The sequence below is a fragment of the Talpa occidentalis genome, unplaced genomic scaffold (assembly GCF_014898055.3).
Source record: "Talpa occidentalis isolate TD23 unplaced genomic scaffold, MPIMG_talOcc4v2.1 talOcc4.3, whole genome shotgun sequence".
In the NCBI taxonomy this organism is placed as follows: Eukaryota; Metazoa; Chordata; class Mammalia; order Eulipotyphla; family Talpidae; genus Talpa; species Talpa occidentalis.
The window spans coordinates 6326345-6332344 of NW_023603184.1; positions in this window are offsets into that span (position 1 = coordinate 6326345).

Here is a 6000-nt window from a genome sequence, read left to right on the forward strand (position 1 = left end):
AGTTTGCCCTTTCTCCCTTTTTCTGTTTTTCTCTTTTCAGCTAGACCCGCCTGGGGCTATTTTTGCTTCCTCCCTTGTTCAACTGCCTGAGCCGCCTTGTGGCTTAATTGGCCCATTTTCTGCAAGCTGGGGAGACGTGTCCCTTCTTGTCTTGCTGCCCACCCCCACCACCAGGAGGCCAAGAGGAAAAGCTAGAAGTGAGGCTAATTATGGCAAAAAGGTGGGCAAAAGACAGCTCTGGAGAAGGAAAAAGCTAGAGGGAGGGGGACAGAGACAGAGACACAGAGGTCAACACCACAGAAGAAGAGTGGGCGCGACGCATAGGGACAGGAATGTATAATGGAGGTGAGAGAGGGAAACACAGACAAAGGGGGAGGCAGAGAAGCAAACAGATGGACTTACTTGTACCGAGCCCAAGAGCAGGACAGACAACTGCACTCCCACTGGAGGGGCTGCCCCTGGCCGGGCGGGGTGCTGTGGTGCGAACTTGGGGTCTCCAGCAAGCCTGCTGCTTCCCTGGGCCTCCTGTCCACACAGGGCAGGGGATCCCAAGTTCCTGTCATCTGTGGAGGTTGTTGGCAGAAATGTCAACGTGCTTTGTGAATGACAAGGGCTTGGCCAGTGGGGTTGGGGTTATGGAGTTTCCTCTCCTGTGCTTTGGGGTGGGAGAGGGCTGCTCCCACATGCCTTTGTGGCTTATTCCTACAGCAAACATTTACTGGCCAGCTACTAACCATGCCCAGCTTCCCTCTGGGCCCTGAAGGCCTGAGGTCATGGAGCCTTTCAGCTCACAGACCTGTTTGAGGGGCCAGTAAATGTCTGTGCACCGCGTTGTAAGGAGGAGAAGCTGACACAACCTCTGCTATAGTCTGACATTTACTCTGGCTCAGGGTTATCCAGAGGAGGGAGTTCCTACCTCTCCCCCCGGGGGCAATCAGGGATAGCTTCCTGGAGGAGGCACCATAGGAGAGATCTTGAAGTTCTTGCAGATTGGAGAGGGCAGGGAAACTGCTCCAGGCTGAGGGATCAAGGAGGCAGAGAGATATCGAGGTGTGGGGAGGGAGACACTCGGGAGACAGACAATGAGGGTGGGGGAGGCAGACAGAGGAGGCCAGAAGGTAGGCAGGGGCCAGGATGTGCGGGTCTGTGGTAGATAAGGAGCCAGATTGAAGAGGCAGTGATTCCCTCAAAAGCCTAGCAGGAGCAAATCTGAGTTTTTTCAGAGAAATCCCACTGACACAGGTTGGGGAGAAGCAGGGAGGGACTGGGGCTCGGGGTGTGTGAGGAGGTTGTGGCAAAGGTCCCAGAGTGAGAAGGGGGTCTGGATCAGGAAGGAGAGCACAGTCCTCTTTGCTGTCTGGCTGGTGGTCCAGCTGGCGCTCCCAGGCCTGCCCCATAACCACAGCCACAGGATCACAGAAGCTGCACTGACATTTGAGACCAGCAAGTCCAGGGGTCTCAAGCTCACTTGCCTTCAGGGGCCACGGGAGGTAGCTGGGGTGAGGTGCCAGGAGATGGCCTCATCTCCTGGCCAAACTAGGCTGTCTTTGAGTTGCAATTTTTGAAAACAGCTATGATCAAAAGAAACAGATGTCACATTTGTCCCTCTGGCATCACTCCCTTCATCTCTGACTTCTCCCTTTCCCAATAGGTCACAAAGGGAGAAACTGAGACCCAGAGGGGGCAAAAGACGTGTCTGAGTGCGAGCCCCTGCACTCTGCATCCTGCCAGATGAACAACCTCCTTTACGGAGCAGGAAAGGAAGCTTCAGAGAGGGGAAGTGGCTTGTGTGAGAGGGGGAGGGGATGGGCTACTAGGCAACATTCCTTTTAGGAAAATGACTCAGCCCCTTCCACCAAGTGGAGGAAGAAGCCTCAGAGGAGAAGGGAACCTCCGGATGAAAAATATTTGGTGGTGGGAGGGGAGGTGGGTTTAATGAGAAGGCGCAGGGGGTGGACACATCCTGGCGAGGACAAGCAAGGGGAGAATGAGCATCCCCAAGGGGTGGCGCTCCAGCTCCTGGCTAGCTGAGCCCAGACCCACAGCCATCAGCCAGCTGCTGGGGGCAGCTCAGCCTCAAAGGCCCAAATCACCCCAGCCCGGGCCCTGCTGAGCTGCTGATTATCCGAGGCAGAAACCCTGCCAAGATGGACTTTTGAGAATAATCATCAGAACCAATAATAATGCCTCCCACCTGCTCTGAGCTTTTGTTCAGCTGAGAGTGAGTGGCCAGGCCTCATCTGGAGAGAACGGGCAGTGGGGGTTGCAGCAGGCCCGGGAGCAAGAAAGAGTCCCCCAAAGTCAAGGACAGCCACTCCCTCCTACCCACAACCCCCCTCCCCCCCCACCGCCCCAATTCTCAGTCCTCAACTACAAATGGAGATATTGTTCTCTGTTCATCTTTTCAGCCTCATCTTTTGGCTCAGATGACCCCCTAAGGCTCCTTACTATACCCCCAAACATATACTCATCATTGTAATCTGGACCCACAGAGCTATTGATTAACCCCTCTCACGTCTCTGCCTTTTTTCTGCATCAAAGGCCAACTTTCTCTAGGCTCAAGTCTTCACAGTGAACTCCTCTTCATCTTACAAAGCCCAGTGCCACCTTCTCTGTAAAGCCCTCCCTGATTGTCACCCAACAGTTAATCACACTCTCTTCTCCAGGCTGCCACCGCTTTATGTATATCATAGCAAGATATTTTTCTGGATATTATGCACACATCTTTGCCAATCTCTTCCCCCTCTGGTCTGGAACTTCCTTGAGGCCAGGGAGACTAGACCTTACCTTTGAATTTGCAAAATCTAGCACAGGTTAGGATACAGCAAGCATCCAAGAGAAAGGCCTTGAATGATCACACCAGCTCACGTTTGCTCATAACTCACTTCCTGCTCCTGTTTTCTCCCCTGGACTAAAGGCAGGCTGAGGCCCATTCACCATTATATGCCTTGCCTGGCACTGGGAGGTCCTCAGTGAGCATTGCTGGGTGGAGCAACAAGGAAAGCGCGATGTACCTTGTAAGCAAGATCTATGGGGACGACCAAGAAAGAGGCAGCAAGGTGGGCCTCCCTAGTGGTGCAAGGTGTTAAGCACAGCACTGTCCGCAGCTTCCGCAGCACGAGTTCAATCCCCGGCTAGCCAGGGAACTGACCCACATGGCAGAGCAGACCTCTCCTGCTGCGCCCGCTGCTCCCCTCAACAGTGTACTTCGTCAGTCTGCCTGCTCTGCTCCCAGCTCTGTCTCTAGTGAATCCTCTCATTCCCTGCACTACTGACCTGTACCCCAGCTCTTGTATGCCTAAATAAATACATCTTTAAAAAAAAAAGAGGTGCCAAGGGGAGATGCGCCAGAGCTGAGTGTGTGCTGGAGGTGGAGGGTGCGTCTGTCAATGAAAAGTCACACTCGTGACATAGGAATATATGACGTCCATGACACAGGGTGTCATGTGTGCGTGTGTGTTGGTGTGTGCAGGCGTGTCAGGCTGCTTTTGCTTTGTGTGTACATGTGCATCACTGCGCATTGTGTACGATGGTCTTGCATCCCCTTGTCTAAGCATTCTTGGTCTGGAGTCTACAGGGGGGTCTGTGTGTACATAACTAACTCTGTGTCTTGTGGGGAGGAGTGTGCCTGTATGTGTGTGTGTAGGTACAGGGCTGCCTCAGCGACTGGAAGATGAGGTAGGAGGGGGAAGAAACCGCATGATTGTCAAATGCCGAGTGCAAAGAGCAAGGGCTGCCAGGTGTTCCAGGCAGAGACCCACCTGCCTGCAAACCAGCCAGTTCTGCTCCAGCCGCTCAGTCTCCCTCACCGAGGCCCCAGTGCCGGTCCTGTGGGTCCCCTGCAGGTGGCATGGCTCCTCCCCAGGAGGCCCAAGGTCCTGGGGAGCAGTGTATGGAAGGGGGCCACCCCAGTGGGGGTAGGGGTGAGAGAGCAATGGAGAATGGAGGGGCCCCTAATGCAGTAGGGGAGGTCTGTGGGAGCTTCCCAGAGGGGATGGCATCCTGGCTGAGCCCCGGGACTTGCCACGTGTGGGATGGCTCTCATGGGCAGCCAGACAAGCTGAGGCTGCCATGGGCCTCTGCCCGCAGCCTCCAGACCTCCTGTCCTCCGTACCCCAGGGGGATCCTGCCTACTCCAGCTTGGGAACTCGGGCTCCTAGCACCACAGAGCTGGGGAAGCCCTTGGTACCAGGAATCCTCAGAACCATCCACCCCCCGAGGGACACAGGGAGTCGCTAGTCCTAGTGCCGAGCCCGAGGCTGAGCCTCCTCTCCTCTCCAGCTGCCTACGCTGCTCACACGTTCCCCGCAGTTTCTATATTCAAAATGGGGCAGCTTTAGCTGTGTATCAGCTCCCTTCCTGGGCACCGTGCCTCGGGAGCCTGCCGCTGGGGAGGGGCCTGGGCTCTGTGGCAGGGGGTTCCCTGGCTGAAGGCAGGGGACAGGGATGGCGCCCGAGGACCAGGTGGGGGATGAGGTGGCGGGCTCCCGGGCCTAGAGCACGTCTCTGACTTTCTGCACACAGCATGGGCCTCATAGCTCCATCCTCCCAGAAGTTCCAGGCTTTTCTCTCTGGTCACAGTGGCAGCTTGGGTACCATTGGGGTCACCTGCCGAGGGACACCCTTGCTGAACCCTGGAACTGAAGCTGGAGTGTGGGGGTCTGACACCCACTCTGTCCTGCAGATGGTCAGATGCCTCACTTGCTTAGCATTTGTTGAGTGCTTAGAGAGCAGTTTTCTGAGCTGGGAGCTGGCAGTAAGGGTGGGGGGAGGCAGGGAATGGGGGACCGTTTGGGGGTGCAGAAAGAAATAGAAGACTGGGGGAGTGGAGAAGCCCACACACAGGTTTAGAACAATCACTAAGCAGTCTGCCAGGCAAATGAAACAGATCATCTAAATCCAGTCTGCACGCCTGGTGAGCAGGCCCCAGGCTGGGTGTCTCTAGGTGTGCACTGGGTGCTGGGGTGGAGGGGGCAGGAGAGAGGCAGGACCCAACAGGCCTTGTGTTCTAGTCCTGAGGCTACCACAGACCTGCTGTGTGGCCTTAGGCAAGTCACTTACCCTCTCTGAGCCTCAGTCACCCCCCTTTCCTCAACATACCTCATAAATACACTCAGGAAAGTGAGACTTAGATCAAATTTGCCTGACATCATGCCACGGATGTGACTTCTTGATCATCTGCATAGATGCTCAGTTGGGGGTCTGATACCACCCCAACAGGCAGTACAGAGGAATGACTAAACATCCTGTAATTTGGGGTCACAGACCTCCCTGGAATGCTAGCCCTGTTACTTCCACATCAATGCCCGGTCCTTAGAACAGGCTGCTCCTAGCATCTCTGGGAAGGGGATTTGATGAGATAATCCTGGAGGGGGCAGGGGGTGACTGGGCTCTCAAGGATGGGGTGGGGGTGGCATCATTGTAACCGGGATTAAATGGTTGAATTGATCTCAGACCCTAAGAGCACAAAAGCGAGAGGGGGAAAAAGCATCTAAACTTTTCTGTGAGACCTGCTTTTACAGACACAGCTGGAGGCTTATTGACTAACCTTGAACTGAGTTCCAAGGGTGGCCAAAGCACAGAGGAGGGTTCCCAGAGGCCAGGGGCCCACCAACAGGCACCCTAAGAAAAGGCTCTTCATACTTCATGTATGGGCTGCCCTGCAACTAGCCAATGAACTCCAGCCGCGTCCACATTTCTTTGCCTCTAACCTGCTTCTTAGCCAATAAAACGTAGCTCCATTGTTCTCAACCCAGGACTCCGAAACCGACGTAGGCTCATGCCCTTTCTTAATCTAGGAAGCAGATTGGAGTTTGTCTCCAACCTCCTTGCCAATCGATTAGCAATAAAACTCCCTTCTCCTCAAAAGCTCCGGTGTCCTGATCTGCTCTGCGCGGGTCAAGGGCCTCAGGACGGTTCACGAATAAAGCAGTGGTTCCCCCTTTGCTTTCACTTGTTGTTAATTGCAATATCACTTGGGGGCGGGGTGCAAAGAGAACA